Raw genomic sequence first — 8866 nt, 5'->3', positions numbered from 1 at the left:
AAGTTCAAGATTTTAAAGGCTTTTGAAGTCTTGGAGAGTGGAAGCACTCCAGTCTACAACATTATATATTCCATTATGTGTGTGTGTGTGTGCGTGTGTGTGTGTGTGTGTGTGTGTGTGTGTGTAGAGAGAGAGAGAGAAGAGCACATGCACAATTTCCTTATCCATTCATCTGTTGACAAACACTTAACTTTCCCTATCATGGCTATTGTAAATAATGCTGTAATGAACATAGCAGCACAGATATGTTTATAAGGGTGGTGATTTCATTTCCTTTGGATATATACCCAAAAGAGGGATTGCTAGATCAGGTGGGAGTTCTATTTTTAATTTCTTAAGGAGCCTCCATACTGTTTTCCACAATGACTGCATCAATCTACATTCCCACCAACAGTGTAAGGATTCCCTTTTCTCCATACCCTCATTGACACTTATCTCATCTTTTTGATAATAGCCATCCTAACGGGCGTGAGCTGATACCTCATTGTGGTTTTGATTTGCATTCCCTGAAGAGTAATGAGTTTGAGCACATTTTTATATACATGTTGGGTGTTTTGTGTCTTCTGGAGAGGAGCGAGCAAGATGACGTGTGAGGTGATGCTGACCATAGGGGAGGCAGAAGCCCTCCCAGGAGAAAGTGGGAGCCATGTAAGCCTCCGCCTTACAACCAGACACAGATTCACGTTTTGAACCATTGATGATCTCCTTGCTAGAAGAAAGGGACCGTCATCTCGACACACCAAGGGAGTCTTAAGAAATGCTGGCATAAATACAAGTTTGGTCATGAAAGAGATTCCTTACAGAGACTGTTCATCAGTGCACCCCCACAGGAGTTCACAGTACTTACTAAAGAACTCAATGTATGCAAGGAACAGCTGCTTGAAAGGGAAGAAGAAATTTCTGAACTGAAAGCAGAAAGGAATAACACCAGGCTGCTGTTGGAGCATTTGGAATGCCTTGTCTCTAGGCGTGAGCAGTCCCTCAGGATGACTATGGTAAAGAGAGAAGCACAGCCATTAGCAGGTGTGTCCAGAGAAGATGAAGTGCTTGAAGCGCTGAAGTCATTATTTGAACACCACAAAGATCTCATCAAATCTGAAGAAATGAACACAAAATTCCGGCAAGATATCCATGAAGCCATGGCCCAAAAGGAAGACATGGAAGAGAGAATCACTACTCTTGAAAAACACTATCTCACTGCACAGCATGAAGCCACACCTGCACGTATCCTCAATGATAAACTTGAAAATGAAATTGCAAATAAAGATTCTATGCATCTGTAGACTGAAGATAAAAACAGCCAATTACAAGATGGACTGAAATTGAGCAGAAATTGCAGCAGACTCTGAGGGAAGCAGAGAGGTGGAGGCAAAGCTGGCCCATGGGGTGGCTTTGCTTTCCAAGGAAAGGCAGAGAGAAAAAATAAATGAAGAATATAATAAACATTTATCAGACACTGTTGGTACATTTCTTTCAGAATGTAATGAGAGGCTTCAGATCCATCTGAAGGAGAGAATGGCTGCTCTGGAAGACCAGATCCTTTATTATGAGAAATTGAAAATGCAAAAAAAAAAAAAAAAGTAGAAGAAATGCAACATGATTAAGAATCAGCCTGTCCTAAACCTTGAAGCATTGAGGGCTGACCTAGAGCAGATGAGACTAAGAGGTGCTTCATTTCATCATGGTCACCCCCCCTTGGGCAGTGGTCCAGATTTCAGGTTCCCGATAGCAGAGGGGCACACAGTTTCCTATGGCACCAGTGCAGTGTTGCAGGGCCCCCAGAATGGCCATCTGACAGTCCTGAGAGATACAAACTCCAACGTACAAACTCTTAATGAACAGGACTGGGAACACGCCCAGCAAGCTAGTGTCTTAGCAAATGTAGCACAACATCTCAGAGTGATGTTGATGTGTGTAACGGTGAAGGTGACAAGGACACTCTCCTCAGATCAAATCACCTGTTGTTGGAAATTTAAACAATCTTGATCGTTTTAGATCAACGAGCTTCATTCCCTTCTATGTTTCCTCCTCACTTCCCGGCTCCTCCCCTTCAGACAGCGATCACTCCACCCCGAGAAGGATTCCCCACAGTCCAGCTAGGGAAGTGTGCAGACTGGGCATCATAACTCTATTGCCAGCTTCCAGAGGAGAGGTATGAGATGATAAGACAATGATAAAATGTGAAACCTCCCATTCTTCCTCCCCAAAGTCCCTCTGGTTAGACAGGTTGCACAAAGGAGTGCTGCAGATAGTCAGCCATGAGGACATCAGAGACATGAGAAACTCCCAGACTCCCTGGATGGTCTCTCGAGCAATCCTAATAGTAGCAACAGTAGCCAGGACTCACTCCACAAAGCCCCAAAGAAGAAGGGCATCAAATCCTCTAATGGCAGCTCATTTGGCAAGAAAGAAAAGGGCCTACCTGGACAAACTGACAAAGAGTCCTTAGGACAAGCTGGTATTTCAGAGACAGATAACTCATCTCAGGATGCCTGTGGACTTAGCAAATTCGGAAGGCAGGCTGAAAAATATTGTAAACTTCCAAAAAAAGCCTGAATTGCAAGAGGAAGCCTGGAGAACAGGTTTACCTTTTGCTCAGGGCGATGGGCAACTGTTGTTGTTTGTCTGGAGCTCCGAATTGGGAAGCCAGCCTGATTTGTGTCCACCTGTGGAGCAAAATGGAGAACAGGGCCATCATGTTGGCCCTACCTGATGCTGAGATCCAGTGTGAAATTGGCATCAGCAACCTTCTGCACAGGCTGAAGCTACAGCTGGCCACCCAGAAGTTCATGTCACTGATGAGCCTGTCCACCCTGCCCATGTCCAGAATGACACTCACATACTGGGACATGAACGATAGTGGATTGGCAATGAATGGCTCCCCAGCCTGGGCCTTCCTCAGTACTGTGGCTATTTCATGGAGTGTCTTGTGTATGCTAGGATGCTAGATCACTGGACAAAGAAATACCTTCAATGGCAACTGAAAATGGCTGAGTTTTCACGGAAACAGTTTCCAGTGTGGAATTATGTGCCTGAGAAGGTTAAATTATGATCAAAAAGAACTGAAAAGAAAAAGAGAAGAAAGTCAGAAGGAAATAAAAGATGTGCTTCTGCATCATTTGGAGCAACAATGGAGTGATTTGCTGGATTCTGTCAATTGGTCTTAAAGAACATGCAAACAATCTCAGGGAGAGTGCATTCATGGTGCACTTCTGGACTTAGATGAAACCTCCAATTTCAACACACTGGTGCTGTTGTTATAATTCCCAACACAGAACACACAGGCTCATGCTGTCTTAGAAAGAGAGTTTAATAAACTTTTGGTAATGGGAACTGACAGAAGGTTCATGGAGAAAAATTTAGACCAAAGGGCATTAGTGGCTTAGCTGCTGGGTCAGCAAAGGCTTTCCTTGCAAACTTCCAGGTTACTTCTATGTCTTCACCATGCAGCCGAAGAAGATGCAGACAGACGGCAATGTTATCAGGAGAGCAGAGGTTGGATTCCGCCACAGTCAGGACTTAGTCCTGCGAAAGCCTCCTGTTATTAGCCCACACTGCTTCTACAGATGATTATGCAGCATTTTGAATCCAACGAAAACTACATTTTAGAATTCAATGGAATCTTTACTTTGTTAATGATTGTTATATGGACCCTAAGATATTTTATTACAGAATTTTTAGACAGTGAAAAATTCATGAATACCATAGAGAAAATACTTTAGAATTTAATGTTTCCCATATTTATATAAACTTATGACTCTTCATTTATATAGTTACTTTTTGTGTATATCCAGGCTATAAATATCCTTTCAAATCAATTCATGATCTTAAACCTAGTTTTAGTCTTTCAAATGAATGTACTGTAATGCTTGTATATATAAATCCTATGAACAAATGTAGGGCTTTTATAAATTAGGCATTTATTGTAGTTATCATTAATTTTTTAATGATAAACCATGACAAAGGATTTTATTATGTTTATAAAATTACCATGACCCGAGCAATATTCATTATCCATTACAAATGCAACTTAGCTCTACAACAATCATTTTGAAGTAACCATACTTAATTTCAAGCAATTATTGTATTTTAATGACTAACCTTAACTATGTTTTTTCTACCAAGAAATGCTTTATTCTGCAATATGAACAGATTTAAAAGATCTGGTATTAAATATCAGCTTCTAATAAAATTTGGACTGACAGAATTATCAGAGAACTATGAAAATCTCAGCAATGGTTAACTCTTTCCTAGCCTAGTCTCTGGACTCGGGTAGCTTGTCTTCATTGGCAGAACCGAAGCTAGCCATGAGCTGGGAGAAGTTCTCTTAGGGGAAAGAGAAAGACTTGGGCTAGGGTAAGCTGGCCCCAGCCAGCACTTTAGGCCTTTTTCCCCGGCTTTCCTCCTTGGAAGCAGGGTGGAAATACGCCCTTACAACTACTCTTTGAGGACCAGTCCCCAAGCACTGAATTCTGCTTGCATACACATTGGTGTATATAGCAGATGAAGGCAAGAGATCCTGAAAACAATGTAGTAATAAAGGCCTATTTTTTCTTATGTAAATCATCTTTTTACATTTGTTTACAAACATGTTTAAGGAATGATCCTAAATCGTACATTTTTTAATTTGATGATATAGTTATTTGGATTGTATAAGTAGCAAATAAAACTTATACTTTTTAAATGGCATGTTTAAAAGCCAACAAGAAATGTATCAGATTGTGGTGTATTTATCATGCAACTGATAGAGATAGAGACAGCATGTCTTCTTACATTTGGTTTCTGCTTTTAATTTACTTATACAATTCATTGTTACTGTTCTGTTTTTCTATCAATCTTTGGTGAACTTCTTGATGATGTAACAAAGTATGTACAATCTACTTGTGAACTATTTTTATCACAGTGCTATTTATTGCTTTTTTTCAATAAAATAATGAAGTATTGTTTACTGTCAAAAAAAATCAGGCTTTTTTACAGTTCCATGAACTTCTTGTCATCTTCAAAGAGAAAAGTTTTTAGATTCTAATATTTTATTATTTAAATTAGTTGATAATCCTTTTATCTGACATGATAAAATATATCATTCACTAATAGAATGTGGTCACTTAAAGATTTATCAAAATGTAAAAAATTTATCAATGGATTCTCTGGTGCAGAAGAAAAACATCTCTCTTTAAACCTCAACCTATTCCTCCGAGTTAATTAATGTACTTGCCAAAACAGTTTGAATATATATAACATTATATATTATATGAATAGATATAAAATATTATTAACACATATTATGTTTTATATGCATATATAGAAGGCCATTTTTGGTAATAAATTTAATCTGCTGAAAGATAGAGAATACAATAATCTGTTCATTTCCAAAACAATTTTGTTGAAAAATTAGAATTTATATTTAATACTTTGTTGATTTCTGCTTTCAGGATCATATAACCAAGAGATGTCTTTAAACAATATTCTTTCATAAAAATCTTTCATCTTTCATCTTCAAAGATGATGCAATTGAAAGAAAAGACAAGTAAAAAATCTGCTAAGAATTAACTTATTCAGACTAGAGTGATTACCATTACAGCCCCAACTTTTAAGAGATGGAATCATCTGGTCACTAACATTACTTCAAAAAAATAATTGGTCAGACATTACTACAATGAAACATTCCTGAAGCTGTTCCTTCAGGGATTCCAGTTTAAAACAAGTCAATAAATTAGTATACAATAATTAAAAGTTTTTTATATATATACCATCTACAGTTTACTAATAATGTCTTTAATAATATATGAAATATAGCTATTTATGCACACTCTCACTTAAATTGTCTAGAAGATGTGTCTCTATTTTGGTTCTCAGCCTGGAGCATATCCTCTTTTTATCACCTCCTGTTCTATATGTCTGTATAAAAGTGTCTATTGGCCGGGCGCGGTGGCTCACGCCTGTAATCCTAGCTCTCTGGGAGGCCGAGGTGGGTGGATTGTTTGAGCTGAGGAGTTCGAGACCAGCCTGAGCAAGAGCGAGACCCCGTCTCTACTAAAATTAGAAAAGAAATTAATTGGACAACTAAAAATATATAGAAAAAATTAGCTGGGCATGGTGGCACATTCCTGTAGTCCCAGCTACTTGGGAGGCTGAGGCAGGAGGATCGCTTGAGCCCAGGAGTGTGAGGTTGCTGTGAGCTAGGCTGACGCCACGGCACTCACTCTAGCCTGGGCAAAAGAGTGAGACTCTGTCTCAAAAAAAAAAAAGTGTCTATTTTAGAAACCTGGGTCTAATATATTCTGGTTACTTCATGCATCACTTGATATTATTTGCTAAGTATATACAATGTCTTAGTGCAAAGTCCTTGAGGCTAAAGAATACTTGAATATTTTTAGAAAAAGCAAAAGTATAGGACATCAAAGGGAAGTAAATGAGAAGATTACCAGGAGATAAAATTTGAAAATTATGAGGATCATATTTTCTAGAGCCCCAAAGGCCTTCATGTTGACTTAATCTTACACTTACTCCGTGTCTTTATTAGAGAAAGCCAGTGGGGTGTTTGAAGCATGGTATGGTCTGATCTGAATTATGTTTTTTAATGGATCACTCTGGCTGCTGCATTAAGAATGAACTTTAGCAAAGCAAATGCTGAAGTACTGAGACTAGTTGGGAGGCTACTGACATATTGTAAGGGAGAGATATGGTACGTCAGGCTAGCATAGTAGAAGTCAGAAGTAGTAAGAAGTGATGCAATTCTGAATACATTTCAAGATAGAGATTATCCTTTAGGCCTGCACTGCGGTTTAAAGATGATAAGGAGGAAAATTTCACCTGTACTTTCATAGGGTTTTTTTCAGCCTAGACTGAGAATTAAATTGACATAATACAGATAAATAGGAAAAAAAAACTTACATATTCATTTAATATAAGTGTTATGGAACATGAGAACCCTTATAAGTAAAGAAAGATCCAAGAATGCAGTTGAACAGTTATACACTGAATTGGACAAAGAGTAGTAAGTTGTGAAAAAGTAACTAAATCATGTGGGGAATGTGGGAGATAAAAGTTACTTTAATAAAGTCTGCACAGAATTCTCTCAGCCTCAATTTCCCATCCTTGATGATAAGAATGTTATTTTCTTTCCAGTATAAAGAGAACATCTTTCATATGGACTTTTCCCCTCCTGCTTTCATGAAACAACATGAAGGTCAGAGTGATATTCCTGTACCTGCTCTTGTTCAACTGTGTTTGACTCAAAATAGTCAATATACTAGAGTGGCATATTTTGATGTGCCATATTTTTAACTTGTCATAAGCTTACTGTAGAGCATCCACAGTCTCACTAAATTCAATAAAAATCATCCCTTAAATTCTTGCATCACATTCATGGATTTTTTTAATAAATTAATAAACTTTATTTTTAGAGCAGTTTTAGGTTCACAGAAAAATTGAGCAGACTGTATACAGAGTCCCCATGTACCTCCTGCCCCCACTGCCACACACACAACTTTTCCCACTATCAACATCCTGCACTAGAGGCTACATTAATCACAATTAATGAACTACATTGACACATAATTGTTACCCAAAGTCCATAGCATACATTAGGCTTCACTCTTGGTTGTACATTCTGTGGGTTTGGACAGATGTATAATGGTATGTATCCACTGTGGCATCATACAGAATAGATCCACTGCTCTAAAAATCCTCTGTGATATGCCTATTTTTCCCTTCCTCCCCTTCTCCAGGTATCTACTGATTCTTTTATTATCTCCATAGTTTTGTGTTTCCGAGATTATCATATTATTAGAATCATACAACATGTAGCCTTTTCAGATTGGTTTCTTTCACTTAGCAACAGTGCTGTTAAAGTTCCTCTATGTCTTTTCATAGGCCATTTTTAAATTGGGTTTTGTTTTCTTACCGTTGAGTTTTAAGAGTATGCTCTGTATTTTGGCTGACAGTACTGTATCAGATGTGTCTTTTTCAAATATTTTCCCCAGTCTGTAGCCTGTCTTCTCCATCTCTTAACAGTTTCTTTTTCATAGCAAAAGTTCATAATTTTAATGAAGTCCAAGTTATCAATTTTCATTTCATACATCATGCTTTTGGTGTTTATCAAAAAAATCATCACCAAATACAAAATCATCTAGATTTTCTCCTGCGTTGTCTTCTAGAAATAGCCTAGGAGATAATACATGTAAAAGTGGTACCTAAACTGTAGGATGTAGTAGGTATTTAGCAATATTGATTGTCATCTTTTCTGATTTGGTTAAAATATGAAATTCTTTATTCCCAGTAAAAATTCTAAGATTAAATATTTATCATGTTACTGAATGCTCTAGGCCCTTTAATTTTTTACTATTCCCTGTAAATCTCAACCTATTCCTCCGAGTTAATTAATGTACTTGCCAAAACAGTTTGAATATATATAACATTATATATTATATGAATAGATATAAAATATTATTAACACATATTATGTTTTATATGCATATATAGAAGGCCATTTTTGGTAATAAATTTAATCTGCTGAAAGATAGAGAATACAATAATCTGTTCATTTCCAAAACAATTTTGTTGAAAAATTAGAATTTATATTTAATACTTTGTTGATTTCTGCTTTCAGGATCATATAACCAAGAGATGTCTTTAAACAATATTCTTTCATAAAAATCTTTCATCTTTCATCTTCAAAGATGATGCAATTGAAAGAAAAGACAAGTAAAAAATCTGCTAAGAATTAACTTATTCAGACTAGAGTGATTACCATTACAGCCCCAACTTTTAAGAGATGGAATCATCTGGTCACTAACATTACTTCAAAAAAATAATTGGTCAGACATTACTACAATGAAACATTCCTGAAGCTGTTCCTTCAGGG

The 8866-nt window shown here is 37.2% G+C and overlaps 1 pseudogene; it reads left to right on the top strand.

Moving 5' to 3' along the window:
• Positions 1 to 582: 582 nt before the first annotated feature.
• LOC105811201 lies at positions 583 to 3586 on the top strand (annotated as a pseudogene).
• The last annotated feature ends 5280 nt before the right edge of the window (positions 3587 to 8866 follow it).

Source organism: Propithecus coquereli, unplaced genomic scaffold (assembly GCF_000956105.1).
Source record: "Propithecus coquereli isolate 6110/MARCELLA unplaced genomic scaffold, Pcoq_1.0 Scaffold231, whole genome shotgun sequence".
Lineage (NCBI taxonomy): Eukaryota > Metazoa > Chordata > Mammalia > Primates > Indriidae > Propithecus > Propithecus coquereli.
The sequence above is the reverse complement of the archived record's forward strand: the minus strand, read 5'-3'. Positions and strand labels throughout refer to the sequence as shown.